Source organism: Mus musculus, chromosome 13, assembly GCF_000001635.26.
Source record: "Mus musculus strain C57BL/6J chromosome 13, GRCm38.p6 C57BL/6J".
Taxonomy (NCBI): Eukaryota; Metazoa; Chordata; class Mammalia; order Rodentia; family Muridae; genus Mus; species Mus musculus.
The window spans coordinates 30,610,317-30,625,253 of record NC_000079.6 but is presented as its reverse complement, the minus strand read 5'-3'; the positions used below and the strand labels follow the sequence as shown (position 1 = coordinate 30,625,253).

The window sequence follows — 14,937 nt, the reverse complement described above, 5'->3', positions numbered from 1 at the left end:
AAGTTCTCTTGGGCCAGGCCAATTCCATGAAGTTTGATGCCCCTCCTTTTTTACCCATGACACCTTGCAAAACAGGTTTCTATATTCAGCAGAATAATATCTCTCCTCTAATTTTTGTGTGTGCGTGTTTCTTTATAATGAAAATTTGAAGAGGAGTTTAAGATGCTGGTTACGTGGAAGAAAGCCATAGTAACCAGAACAGATCTGTAATATGGAATATTTTTGCTTTCTTCTTTTTTCACTGTTCAGAAAAATGAGCCTAATCAATAAAGAAGACACATTTGAGTGACATAGAGATATTCAAATGCACTTTTTAAATCTTAACATGTGTACCAGATATAAACTGCCAAAACTGGGAGAAGAAATAGAAATCTGAAGGTTGGATAAATTACAAAAAGAAACCCCTTCTTCCCAAGAAATGCTCAAATGGAGGCAGCTTCACTAGCAAATTCTTAATATTTAAAATAGACCTAGCAAGAACCTCTCATGAACTCTTTTAAGAAAAGGGAACATTAGGGCGTAGTTCTCAACTCATTCTAGGAAGCCAATGCTGCAGACATCAAAACCATGCCATGTCACCACAGGAGAGTAAAATACAAACCCAGATCCATTGTGAATATAGTCCCCAAAAGCCCTCAATGAACTGTGGCATCCACTAGCACAAAAAGAGCATCCACTTCAGTGAGCCGCAGATACCTGGGCAAAGCTAGGAGAGTCGCACATCTCCCCAGGGAGGAGCCCACCGCACTGCTAGCCAGTGTACTGCCAACTGGCCAGCCTTGAAAACATACAAACTAGTAACATTATATATGAACTCAACCGTTTGTGTTTAGAAATGCATATGCATATTTAAAAAAAAACATGTAGGAATGCATAACAATTAGTGAAAAAAGAGGCCCTGAATTTGAAGGAAACTTGGAGAGGGTTTGGGGGCGGGAAAGAGAAGGGATGAATTTTGTAATTAAAATACAACCTCAAAAATAAACAAAAAATTCAATTAAAATCAGTTTATTTTGCCACAAAATTTTTTAAAAAAGTATTTTTAAGAGGAATTTTTGAATGAATAAAAATTGCTTTGCTATTGGAAAAGATCAGCCAATAAAGCCATATGGAATAACTTTCTTCAATAAAAACATGCCCCCCAAAAAAACACTAATGAAGGAAGGGGACTTTCTCAAACACCTCAACACAGAGCATCTGTATGATCAGGAATAAGACAGAAAGGAGTGTTTGAACCCACACTGTACTGGAGGACCAAAGGAGGGGAGATGAAAGGAGAAGTCGAAACCATTAAATGGGAAAGGAAGAAGAAGTAAAACCATCTCCAGTTGTAGATGATGTGATCTCATACGTAGAATCTTGAGGGGTCTACAAAATAAACCGTTATAATTAACAGGTGAATTACACAGTGCACAACCAATATACAGAAACTAATTCTTTAGGTGTACTACTAGTGAGCACCCAGAAAATAAAATTAAGAAGGAATTCTGCTTACAGTGGTCTTAAAAAGAATGAAATATTTGAAGGATACATTTAACAAGGAAACACAAGGTATTTAAATGAGTATAAAATACAAAAGCACTAAATAATTAGCTAAGATTTAAATCAATGGTACCCGTTATCACAGAATGGTATATCTAATAGTTTCTATTACGATGACAATATACCTCAGTTATACCTACAGATTCAATTCAAAGCTCCAGTGCATATTTTGTAGAAATTGAAAAAAAAAGGAAAAAAGAAATCAAAAGAAAAAAAGAAAGAAAGATCAAAGAAAAAGAAAAAGGAAGTGCAAAATATCTAGAAAAGCCAGAGCAATTTTGAAAAATAAAGTTGGAGGACTCAGGGATCCAGATTTCAAAACTTATCACAAGTTTACACTAAGCAACGAAGGGTGGTGCCAGCCTGCTGCTTAAGATGCAGATGTAGACAAGAATTGAGAGCTCATAAATAAACTTTCATTTGTGGTCAATTGATTTTGACATGGTTTCCAAGATGACTCAAGGAGAAAAAAAAATCTTTAATAAATGGTTCTGGAACAAACTGACTGCCAAATGTAAATAAATGAAAATGGACTTCCTTTTTTTAATATAATAATTGACTTATAGTTATAAACATTGTCATATGAGCTGCAACTATACAATCTTAGCAGAAATAGAAGGAATAAATAAAAATATTTTATTTATTTATTTTGTGTGCATGAGTGTTTTACCTGCATGCATGTATGTGCACCACAAGTGTGTCTTGTGCCCGAGGAGGCCAGAAGAGGGCATAGGATCCCTTGGAAGCGGAGTTATGGATGGTTGTGAGAAAATCAAACCTGAGTCCTCTCAAGAGCATCAAGTGCTCTTAACCACTGTGTCTTTTTTCCAGACTTGGAATCTCTCTCTCTCTCTCTCTCTCTCTGTCTCTCTCTCTCTCTCTCTCTCTCTCTGTCTCCCTCTCTGTCTCTCTCTGATGATATAGATGACACAGATACAGATTCAAATAGGTAGGTAGATAGATAGATAGATAGATAGATAGATAGATAGATAGATAGAGATAGATGATAAATACTTAGGTAATGGTAATGATAGATTCTATCTATCTATCTATCTATCTATCTATCTATCTATCTATGTATCTATGAATGATAGCTAGATAACAGATAGATATAAATGGATGATACATACATACATACAAACATACATACATATGTTAGGTAAGATTTCTAAGCATAAAGAACAAAATTAATCATGCCTGATCAGAACTGAGAAATGACTTGACCTATGACTGTCCTCACACCCACAGTCTTCCCTCCATGGCCCTGTGAGTGCTGGGACTGTAGATGTGTGACCAGGCCTGGCTAAAATTGACAGGTTGTCCTGCAAAGAACTCATCTACTGCGAATATAGACACAAAAGCCAAGGCAAATTATTGAGTCCAATGACACACAAAAAAGTGTTAATTCAAGAGGAATTTCATAAAGAATATGAAATTATTTTGAAATTAAAACGTCAATTAATGAAGTGAAAAAGTTGCAGAATGAGATTTCAAAGTATTTATAAACCAAAAGTTTCAGGCATTACTTGCCTGCAGAATAAACATAAAATATAACTCAATATTAAAGAAAAAAAACTGTTTCAACAACAAAAACTCTAAACAGCAAAATAGTATCTTCAGACATTGCCCCAAAACAATGCTCAGCTAGCTAATAAATATATGAAAAAATCACTAGCCATTAAGAGAAATGAAAATCCCAGTGACATACTACTTAGGATACCTCTTAGGATAACTGTGACTAATAAGACAAACAATGACATGCATGAGGAAGTGTGCAGCAATATTGGACTCTCCGGGCTCATTATGGTAATGTAAAATGGTGAAGCCACTTTGGCAAACAGGTGGACAGAGTCTAGCAATGATCTCATCAGACTTAGAAATTCCTAGTATAGATGAGTTTTGACAAAGATTCCAAAAAACATACGTTGCAGAAAAGACCGCATCATTAATGAATGGTGTTGGGGAAAATGGATGTCTCACCTTGTGCTCAAGTCAATTCCAGGTTGATCTACTAGACTGGAAACTCTGAATTTCTGGAGGAAGAAAGTAGAGAGTATTCTTCTGGGTCCAGGCTCTCATTAGTGCAGCTCTCAAACATCATTAGAGAAGTTTCTTTGTGCAGTGGATTGTGGTTAATACAGAAACTCACAACGGGTCCAAGTGCAGAGAAGTGTCAGTAGAGCTCCGTCATAAATGGGGCGTCTATATCACATTCCTCCCCAAGGCTCGGGGACCATCATGGAAGTGTGGAGAAAAGATTTTAAGAGCCAGAGGTCAGGGAGGATCAGAAGAGAACACTATCTTCTAGATATGACAAATCCACTGCACTCGTGAACTCAAAGGAACTGTGGTTGTCTGCCCAAGATATGCACAAGATGGAGCCTGACAACAGTTCATTGTGGAATTTATCCCTCACTGAGGAGCTGTGGGTAGCTGATGATTGCTGGGAGAGTGTCAGTTTTCTTTGAGAGTGTGGCTCAAGGTGTGATGGCCACTCTTCAGTAGATGGTCCCACACCTATGAGTACATGGACAGCACAAAATTAGAGTTGATAAGTTATGCTTTAAAAATGGATATAAAGTTGGGGGTGGTAGGGACTTGGGGTGGATCAGGGAGGAGTAAATGGAAGGAGTTGGGTAAATATGATCAAAATACAGTATATGAAGTTCTTCAAGAATAAATGAAAATATTTTAAATTAAAAAGAAATTCCTAGGTATATGTCTGAAAGAGATGAAAATGTATGTTTATTTAAAATGCATGTAAATGTTAATAATAACATCTTTCATTATAGAACAGAAGCTTATCCAGATATACATCAACTGATGAATGGGTAAAGAAAATATGATCCATTCATTTCATAGCATATTATCCAATCATAAACAAAATGAAGGTCTAATGTGTGCTAAACATGGTGAGCTCTGAACACTTTCTTCTGAGTGAAGAAAATCAGGTACAAAAGACTACATACTAAATGAACCATGTACCCAAGATGTTTAGAATAGACAAATCCATAGACCCAGAAGTTAAATGACTGATTGTTAATTACTAGAAAGGGTAGAAAATAGGGACTAAGTGGTACTAGATATAAAATTTATTGAGGGATTTTTAAAGTATTGTATTAAGCAGTGGTGAGAATTACACATTAAGTATGATAACCCCTGAGTTTCATGCATTCAAGGGTGATCTATGGTATGCAAATAATACCTCAAAATTATTATGGAAAATGTTTGTACTCTTGCTTTTTTTCTTTCTCTTTCATTCTGAATCTAAACTAAATTTTCCTGAATTATTTCTTTTTCTATAATGACTACTCCATTATTTTCTTTCTCCTCTTCCTCCTCCTTCTCTTCCTCCTCCTCCTTCTCCTCTCCCTCCTCTTCCTCCTCCTCCTTCTCCTCTCCCTCTTCTTCCTCCTCCTCCTCCCTTTCCTCCTCCTCCCCTTCCTCCTCCTTCTCCTTCCCTTCTTCCTCCTCCTCCTTTTCTTCCTCCTCCTCCCCTTCCTCCCCTTCCTCCTCTTCCTTCTCCTCCTTTCTTTCCTCCTCCTCCCCTTCCTCCTCCTCCTTCTCCTTCCCTTCCTCCTCCTCCTCCCTTTTCTCCTCCTCCTCCCCTTTCTCCTCCTTCTCCTCTTCCTCCTCTTCCTCCATTTCCTTCCCCTTCTTCAATGTTTACTCCTAATAGTTGGAGAAAACTCAAGTTCCTATGTACTCAATAGCAAACTCCACAAACCATGTCCCAGCTAAGCAGTGCTTGCTCACGTGGCAGAGTGACATTCAAAGGTGAGAGAATGTGCAGATGACTCAACACAACTGGGAAGAGCAGCATGACTCTAACCCTAAGTCAGTGTCACCATGGGTGGCGCCCCAGCTGTGATGGATGTGGGAGAGCGTGGGTTGCTATGTGGTTGAGGGTTTGGGATGTGAAATGTAGGAAAGCCAAACTCAGAATCTGGAATCCCCATGAGCAGAATCACAGCAGTATTTGGTCTACTTTTCTTTTTTGATAGGAAGGATCATCTAGATATAAAAAAGAAAAGACAAAGAAATTCTTTTCTTGAAATTATTTCTCTTCAAGGCCTGAAGCAAAGCATCCAGAAGTAAGACAGAATTTCAAGCTGCACCTCAACCATCTTGTATTCATTCTGAAGCACGAGTGAGACACGCAAGACCTCTCAGAATGAAGACACTGACCAGGGTGGTCTTTCCTAGTGGGGTGACTGCATTTCAGAGAAACACTGGGGCTTGTGCCCGCCCAGTTCCTGAGCTTATACGTGCCAAAAACACCCTATCACCTCTCCTCATGACCTTTTACAGGACTCTCAGAAAGGAGAGCTTAAAGAAGCAGAAAAAAAGAAGCACAAAGTCTTTCTGTTCATTGCCAAAAAACTTAGAGAATGCTTTAATCATTTTGGGTTTTGCTCATTGTAAATGTGTATATGAATGTGTATTATGCATACACATGTGTATTTAGTATCTAGGAGGCAAGATATATAAGTATACAGAGACGAGATTGAATATGTAGTGTGTGTGTGTATGTATATATATATTGAAAGAAAGGGAAACTACATTGAATTATTTGGATTTGCTGCTGCTTGTCTATTTTAACTTAGAAAATATCAAGTTCATGTGGCTCAACTCAAAAGCCCTGCACAGTCCAAAAGTTTGCACGAGGAGAGTATGAAAATTTGATGACACCAAACAAGTAGCCGAGAGATTAGATTTCCACACTTCTCACAGTGAGATCTCTCTCTGGATGACATTTGTCCTGCTTGGTGTCCTTTTTCTACTGTGGGATCACGTTAGCCATCAAGGACATGTGATATCAAAGGCTGTTTTAGATTTATTACCATCTCAGAAGGTGACAAGACTATGAGAAAGGGGAGAGTTATGGGTAGTGATTAGATGTGTTAAGTGATGGTTTCCTTTTATATACATTTTTTAAGGGGGTAAAATCAAGTCACATATGGTGGCAAGATACACACACCTGTACTCTCAGCCCTTAGGAGGCTGAGGCAGAAGGATCATGCATTTGAGGTAGGCTACATAGTGAGAATCCTATATTTAAAAATTCTGTAAAATAAAGCTTGCGTGTGTGTGTGTGTATGTTTGTATACATATATATAACACATTTTCACCTTTGTATTAATTAATGAATTTATTCATTTTACATCCTGACAGCACTTTCCCCCTCTCATCTCCCCGCCCCCTGCCATCCTCCCTTCTGCTCTCCCTACATCCACGCCTTCTCTATTTCTCTTCAGAAAGGGGAGGATTTCTATTGCTATCAACCCGCCTTGGCACATCAAGTTGCAATAAGTCTGGGTGTATCTTTCCTATTGAGGCTAGAGGAGGCAGCCCAGTAGAAGGAAAGGGTCCCAAGGGCAGGCAACAGAGTCAGAGACAGTCTCTGCTCCCACTGTTAGAAGTCTCACATGAAGACCAAGCTGCACAACTGTAACAGAGGGCCTAGGTCAGCCTCATGCATACTTGCTTCCTGGTTGGCAATTTAGTCTCTGTGAGCCCCTATGGGCCCAGGTTAGTTGACTCTGTGGGTTCCTTGACCTCTCTGTCTCCTGCAATTCTTCCTCTCCCTCTGCCACAGGATTCCTCCATTTGCTTGGCTGTGGGTCTGTTTCCATCAGTTGCTGGGTGAAGCCTCTCTGATGGTTATGCTAGACTCCTGTCTGCAAGTATACCGGAATATCATTAGCAGTGTCAGGCATTGGTCTCAATCTGGATTATTCACTGGTTGGCCGTTCCCTCAATTTTACTCCAGCACATCTTGTAAGCAGGGCAATTGTAAGTCAAAGGTTTTGTGGAATTGGTGTTCCAATTCCTCCATTAGGTTACAGGAGCTAGCCAGTTCAGGCTCCATATCCCACATTGCTAAGGGTTTTAGCTAAGGTCATCCTCATAGATTTCTGGGAGTTTCCATTGCCATAGGTTTCTAGCTCATACACATTTTATTTTTATAAGGTTAAATTTATTATTTGACAATGTCATACATCGTATAGCAGATTGTGATTACTCTCACTCCCTTCTCTCTTATCTCTTTCCTATTACCATCACCACCCCACCCCATCCCCACACATAAGTCCCTTTCTCACATCCATGTCTTTGTGTTATGTTTTGTGGCCCACTGGACTTAACTGGGGACATACACATGACCTCAGATGTGGAATGGTGAGATTACCAGCACGTACGCAGTTGAAGACAATGAACTAGTCTTATGGAGGCACAGTGCTAGCAACCAGAGATGCTATGGGTATATAAGTGTAATATCTGTGTTGTGCCCAGAAGACAGCACTTTACAGCTTTCTCCCAATCATCTGAAATATACATTCTTTCTGCCCCATTTTCTGGAATGTCCCCCAAGCCTTAGAAAGGGTAGTATAAATACCTTTTTAGGGTTGCACAACTCACAGTCACTTATTCTCAGCATTTTGAACAAACATGAGTATCTGCATGCACTTCCATCCAGTATAAAGGGGATAGTCTCTGACTATCAGGTCTTGGAATATCACTTGTCTATGAAAATTATTAAAAGGTGACTCCATACTATGCAAACATCAAAGTACCGGCAGTAAGTCCATCTCTCCTATAGTCTATCCTCTCTCCAGCCACTGGTTTTGACCTGGTTTACAGGACTGAGTACAACTTCTCTCTTGTGGGGTTCAAATCCAATCACAGAGTGGGTGGTTACCTCTGTAACAGTCGTGTCATTATTGCACTAGTTGTCCCTTTCTGCATAGCAAGTTAATATAGCATGCAAGGTCCACAGTTAGGTGAACTCTTACAAGTTTTCCTCCTTAACAGCCTGCCTAACAACTTCTTCAATCGTATAATTAGTCAGCAGGGGGGAGAGATACTTTATTTCATTACATTTAAAAGATATAAGATACAATTTGCTAAACGCATGAAACTCAAGAAGAACGAAGACCAAAGTGTGGACACTTTGCCCCTTCTTAGAATTGGGAACAAAACACCCATGGAAGGAGTTACAGAGCTTTTGGAGCTGAGACAAAAGGATGGACCATCTAGAGACTGCCATATCCGAGGATCTATCTTATAATCAGCCTCCAAATGCTGACACCATTGCACACACTAGCAAGATTTTGCTGAAAGGACCCAGATATGGCTGTCTCTTGTGAGACTATGTCGGGGGCCTGGCAAACACAGAAGTGGATGCTCACAGCCAGCTATTGGATGGATCACAGGGCCCCCAATGGAGGAGCTAGAGAAAGTACCCAAGGAGCTGAAGGAATCTGCAATCCTATAGGTGGAAAAACAATATGAACTAACCAATACCCCCCGGAGCTCATGTCTCTAGCTGCATATGAATCAGAAGATGGCCTAGTTGGCCATCAGTGGAAAGAGAGGCCCATTGGTTGTGCAAACTTTATATGCCTCAGTACAGGGGAACGCCAGGGCCAAGAAGTAGGAGTGGGTAGGTAGGGGAGTGGGTGGGGAAGCATGTGGGGGACTTTTGGGATAGCATTGGAAATGTAAATGAAATAAATACCCAATAAAAAGTGAAAAAAATAAATCTAAAAAAATAATAAAATAAAAATAAAAAAACATAATCACAGGTCCTATAAAAATAAATGAAATAATTCTTAATTTTAAAATATGTGAATAAATGCCGTGACTAGACACTTTAAAAAAAAAAGGAAAAATGGCTATTATAATCAATTCAGTAAAAATTCCAAGAGTTATACATATGTAGGGAAGGAATTAGGAATTATAAGGTAATCTTACAAAATTGTTAGAACTGTTCTTTCACGAAGTAATGTTGGATACAAGTTGGTAAACCATCGAATCACCCATCACAAGGACAGTGTGCAGTGTGCCATCTGAAGTCCTCCTGTTAGAAACAAGGATGGAATATGGATGGGAACATCAATACTCGGCAGCATGTTTGCAGTGGTAACCACGGTAGGTGTTTATCAAGCTCTGTGGACAAAAGAAAGAGTATTTGTATTTTGTTCTATGATAAACCTCCAGTTCAGGGCTGTATTGTACGACAAAAGTTGTCCCAAGGAGATGCAACACACAAGTCTGCTCACCCCAGAGAGGAAACTCATGACAAACCAAAAACAAATACCAACCAAGTCCAACTTGGTGAACCAGTGAGTTTTGTTGGGGGTTATTCACAGAAATAAGGTTGAAGGAGTTAATTACAGGAGCAGAAAAAAAAACACAAATACAAACTGCATCACCAAATCCCACAGTAGCATAGATAACCCTGGGAACCTGGATCACACAGCACACCCTGTCTGCAGGGAGCTCAGTAAGTTGGGTTGTAGCTCTGGACTTGAATCTCTTCCAGACAACTGGTCTGGTCTCAGAGTCTTCTCTGCAGCTTGTCCTGTCTGAGAGTTACTCTCAGCTTTTTATTATGCTGACACAGACTAGTGAATCTGGTCAGTTTCAGGGCTGAAGCTATTTTTGAGTTGCTTACCTCCCTGTTTAAAAAGGCTCCCTGAATGATGGAATGTTTCAATATCAGAAGAAACTGTTACCCAAGAGGGTGAAACTTTGAAGCTAGAAGCTTAAAAGTAATGCAAAGGCCACATAAGCCGATAACCCTCTAGAAGCTTCTAGAAGCACCGAAGTGCCACAGAGGCATACGATTTCCTACCTTTAACAGTTATGCCTGAAGCCTGGGTGACCTGTAGTCCAACGATAATGGGAATGGGGATGAGTTAACTCAGGGTCAAAGGAAATTACCAAAAAAGAAAAACATAGAAGTGGTATATCTGGGAAGGCAGGCCTCCGTTGCCTTGGACTCTGTGAGAGTGGTTGCCATGGCACCAGCAGTCAACAGGCTTCTTGTGACCCCTCAGAGCCAGTAGGTCTCAAATGAACTTGGCTCTTGGATATGAGCACATGCTTGAAATGAGGGGAGGGTGAGAAGGCAGACCTGAGAGGGCGTGTCTATGCCATAGGGAGAAAAAAACACTCAAAGAGAAGCCTGCTCCAGACTCAGAAAAGCCAGACCATTGCACTTTCTGTCCACATGGCTTCCAAGGCAGAAACCAAGCTTCCATATGCCTATGACAGTTCTTTCCAGAAAATCCTTCAGTTTCCTCAGAAACCCAGATTCCCAGGACCTGGTATAGATGCACCAACAGGGCAAAGATCTGGCTTGGTGAGGTTGTGCTTGTGGTTATCCTTTCAATGCCTTGGTTGTCCACCTGGCTTAATAGACTCTGATCATCTCTTATCATATGAAATGTATAAATAATTTGACCTCTCGCTCTCTGTTCTCCCCAGTGAGAAGTTTCTTTTTGTAAAGTGACTAACCATACTTCTTCACACTTGTCTCTGTGTGGGTGGGCACCCTGTCCTGGTCCTGGTCAGTTTAAACAAGGTAAGTTTCTTTTCTGCCCTTTGATGTCAGGAAGGAAAAAAAAAAACTGAGAAACCAAGAGACAGAGAGAGAGACAGAGAAAGAACATGCCTGAGAGAGACAGAAAGAGAAAGAGGCATAAATGGAAACAACTACTGAGGGGAGGGGGTGAGAGTGAGAGAGACACTGAGAGAGAAGAGAGAGAGCACTCGGAGGGAAAGCAACTCGTTCTAGGAAAGTGTCCAAACTCTTCTTCCTTCCTTTTAACTTTTGTTTATGAAAGGGAAGATCTTGGTGCTCACTCATCCCAGGTTTCTAAGGTGAGAACTGTTGCTTTTGGGCCTATCTGGGTTCACTGTGGACATGGGTAGGCCACACAGAAAGGAAGGGGGAGGCACTTTTGAAGAAAGATATGAGTCCCTGGCTAAGGAATGGAAGACAACTTACTGACAGTGGGAAACTCGGAAGAATGTGTTCCCAAGTGTCCGTGTGTCAGAAAAACGCAGCTCCAGCTCCCAAGCTGATCCGAGAATGCTCTCCACATTTCTGCTTCTATCCAGGCACCATCCATGGTATAGGATCCAGTGTCACAGAAACAGAAGGGGCGAGGGAAAGGGTCAGCAGTGCTTTGGACCAAAAAACAAATTCTAGGTGCTTGGGCAGAACAAGGGATAGCCTTTACCTCCATCCCGTTTGTTCCCCTCCAAGGCTCGCTCTCTCTCTCTCTCTCTCTCTCTCTCTCTCTCTCTGCAGAGCTGGATTCCCAGGTAACTCTACAGTTTGCAACAGGCACTTTCTTTTCCAAGATTCTTAATTGGTATGCAAAATAGCAGGCTTTATTGTAACATGCTTACACATACTTATTATGTACCTTGTTAATATTCATAAGCCCCAAGACACTTTTCTCTTTCTCTCAGCTTTCTGGTTGGTTCTTTGCGCTCCATGAAGTGGTGTGTGTGTGTGTGTGTGTGTGTGTGTATCATTATATATAATTTATAAACAAAACACACACATATATGTCAAGATTCCACATATGAGAGGTGTAATGCATGTCTTTCTGAGTTGGGACTTATTTTGTTTAGAGTGATCACTTCCAGTCCATGTATTTTCTTGCTTATGATTTTGTTCCTCTTTATAATTGAATAAAACTCCACTGTGTATAGTTCCTATTATCTTTATCTGTTCTTCCATCGGCAGCTACCTATACTGACTCCATATCTTTTCTACAGGCACTTTCTTCTGATCATCATCATTGATAAAGATTTCTGGACCAGTATTTACTCATTGCTCATGGTGAGTTCAGGTCCCAAGTTTCCTTTCCAAACCTTCTTATTGGGGCAGTACAGTGTATGGAGCTGGTCCGTGTGGGTCAATATTTAGTTCCCTACTGTGCCATTGTATAACTTTAAGAAAATAATTTACCTCTCAGCTTCCTTATATGAGAAGCCAAAACGAGGCTCACAAAGCATGACCTTTAAAATCAAAATGATGGAAAAGACACGTTTCTACTTGACTCATTTTTAGCATTGTTGTTGCTGCGATTATTATTATTATTAAGCTTTGTCTAACTCCATTTGTATTTCGGTTAATCAGCTTTTTATCATTGGCCAGAATAACTGAGATAATTAGCCTAAATGTTTATTTTGGTCCATGGGTTCAGTTTATGGTTGCTTAGCACCATTGCTTTTGTGGCAACACAGCACATAGCAGGGAGTATGTAAGAGAGGAAGAAGCTCATCTATGGCAGCAGAGGAGGAGGAGGAAGGGAGGAGGAGGAAGGGAGGAGGAGGAGCAGGAGGAAGAGGAAGCACTGGATTATTATAGTCTCCTTTTCGGACACCCCTAGTGACTTGACAACCTCACTAGGAGGACCTCCTAGACTCCAACACCTCCAAGTGGCACTACAGGACCTTTCATGGGTCTTTGCAGGAATAATCCAGGCTCCAGATATCACTGTTTCCCTGGGTTGAATACCAGTTGGCTGCACAGTGGTACTGTGGTGATTCTATGGAACAACGGCTGCTCCGGCTACTGCCTGTACAAGCTCAAAAGAGGAAGCGAGGTACCCTCAGCTCCCCTCTCTCCCCACTCACCCTGTACACTCCCTGCTGGAGCAGCAGTGGCTGAGACACACACATCAGTCTTGTTCACTCATCTGAGCTTAGACAGTGCAGAGAAGGGAGCAATGTGTTTGATTCTCTCAGAATACGATGACCTCAATATAGGTCCTTGCTGAAGGTTTTGTGCATGCTTCCTGCTTTATGAGGACCTGCATCTCTTCCCTACAGCCCTCCTAATAAATCACCCCAGACTCGGGGCCTGAAAGCCAAAGCCACAGTTATTCTCCAGCCTCAGAATCTTGGAGGTCAGAACCTCGAGAATAAGCTGTTGAAAAAGTCCCAGCTCTTTCTCACTTTCTGCCGGTGGCTGGCAAAGTATGGTGTCCCTTCCATATAGATGTCACTCTAGCTTCTTCCCTGGATCATGTGGCCTTTTCTCTGAGCATCTGTGTCCTTTGTTCCCTAGGACATCAGCCATCATCCTATTCCAGCATGACCTCATCTGAACTTCACAAATTACAACGGTGGTGACACTGTTTCCAAACAAGGTCACGTACTAGAGGTTAGAATGCCAATGTGTCATTTTACAGGACAAGATTCAGCTTCTAATAATGTACTCCACTCAAAATGGAGCTCATGATCCGCCCTCTTTAGATTCATAGATAGGCAATGAATGGCAGCCTTTCCTGATGCTGTGGGCCCCTGATCTATATAGAACAGGCTAGTCACAAGGCACATGAAGCTTATGATAGGACCCAGAGTCTCTCCAGAAAGTTTCTGCACTCTACCTTAACAGAAAAATGGGTCTTTTCTCAAGGGAAGCCAATGTATTTACTATTTAGGAGACAGAAGGCTTCTTGACATTTAAAACAACACCTTCCCATTTATGAAAGAAGATGAAGAATAAGGAATTCTTTTCCAGTAATAGATACACTTGAGCAGTTTCTGGGCAAGACCACCAGTTCACTGAGCATACCTGATCAGCTCTATGGCTTTGGAGTGGCTGGTTTTGTGTCAACTTGACACAAGCTGGAGTTATCACAGACAAAGGAGCTTCAGGTGAGGCAATGCCTCCAAGAGATCCATCTGTGAGGCATTTTCTGAATTAGTGATGAAGGGGAGAGGGCCCCCTGTGGTTGATTCCATCTCTGAGCTGGTAGTCTTGTGTTCTATAAGAAAGCACGCTGAGCAAGCCAGGAGAAGCAAGCCAGTAAGTAACATCCCTCCATGGCCTCTGTATCAGCTCCTGCTTCCTGACCTGCTTGAGTTCCAGTCCTGGCTTCTTTTGGTGATGAACAGCAATGTAGAACTATAAGCTGAATAAAGTCTTTCCTTGTTACTTGGTTGTGATGTTTGTGCAGGAATAAAAATCCTGACTAAGTCAGGCTCTACATTGACAAATGATCTCCCCGGGACCCCTTGTAGTAGCATGACTCTGGACAATGTGTTCCTCATATTCCCATGTTGCTCTCATAAAAAACAGCCTCAGAGATCTTTCTGTTCACTCAACAAGAATTGCTTTTCTAGAGACACCAGCTCCGAGGGGTACTGGTTAGTTCATATTGTTGTGCCATCTATAGGGTTGCAAACCCCTTTAGCTCCTTGGGTACTTTCTCTAGCTCCTCCATTGGGGGCCCTGTGATCCATCCAATAGCTGACTGTGAGCATCCACTTCTGTGTTTGCTAGGCCTCAGCATAGTCTCACAAGAGACAGCTATATCTGGGTCCTTTCAGCAAAATCTTGCTAGTGTATGCAATGGTGTCAGCGTTTGGAAGCTGATTATGGGATGGATCCCCGGGTATGGCAGTCTCTAGATGGTCCATCCTTTCGTCTCAGCTCCAAACTTTGCTGCATATGTATCAGAAGATGGCCTAGTTGGTCATCAGTGGAAAGAGAGGCCCATTGGTCTTGCAAACTTTATATGCCTAAGTACAGGGGAACACCAGGGCCAAGAAGTGGGAGTAGGGGGTGAGGAGAGTGGGAGG

At 41.3% G+C, this 14,937-nt stretch overlaps 2 long non-coding RNA genes across 6 annotated transcripts; one reads left to right on the top strand and one right to left on the bottom strand.

Annotated features, from left to right (window-relative positions):
* Positions 1 to 995: 995 nt before the first annotated feature.
* 4930519D14Rik (RIKEN cDNA 4930519D14 gene) lies at positions 996 to 10,211 on the bottom strand. The gene is made up of 4 exons (NR_045975.1): positions 10,181 to 10,211; positions 9,298 to 9,492; positions 3,523 to 4,059; positions 996 to 1,368 (listed from the first exon to the last, which is right to left on the bottom strand). It is a non-coding gene; the product is annotated as an RIKEN cDNA 4930519D14 gene (long non-coding RNA).
* Positions 10,212 to 10,378: 167 nt separating this feature from the next.
* Gm35109 lies at positions 10,379 to 14,290 on the top strand. 5 transcript variants are annotated; one of them, XR_001780835.2, is made up of 6 exons: positions 10,379 to 10,690; positions 10,816 to 10,912; positions 11,175 to 11,211; positions 12,121 to 12,184; positions 13,418 to 13,513; positions 14,195 to 14,213. It is a non-coding gene; the product is annotated as a predicted gene, 35109 (long non-coding RNA). The 5 variants fall into 5 exon arrangements; XR_382155.3 differs by lacking the exon at positions 14,195 to 14,213 and adding an exon at positions 12,821 to 12,953 and having other exon boundaries at positions 13,418 to 13,821; XR_001780834.2 differs by having other exon boundaries at positions 13,418 to 14,290.
* The last annotated feature ends 647 nt before the right edge of the window (positions 14,291 to 14,937 follow it).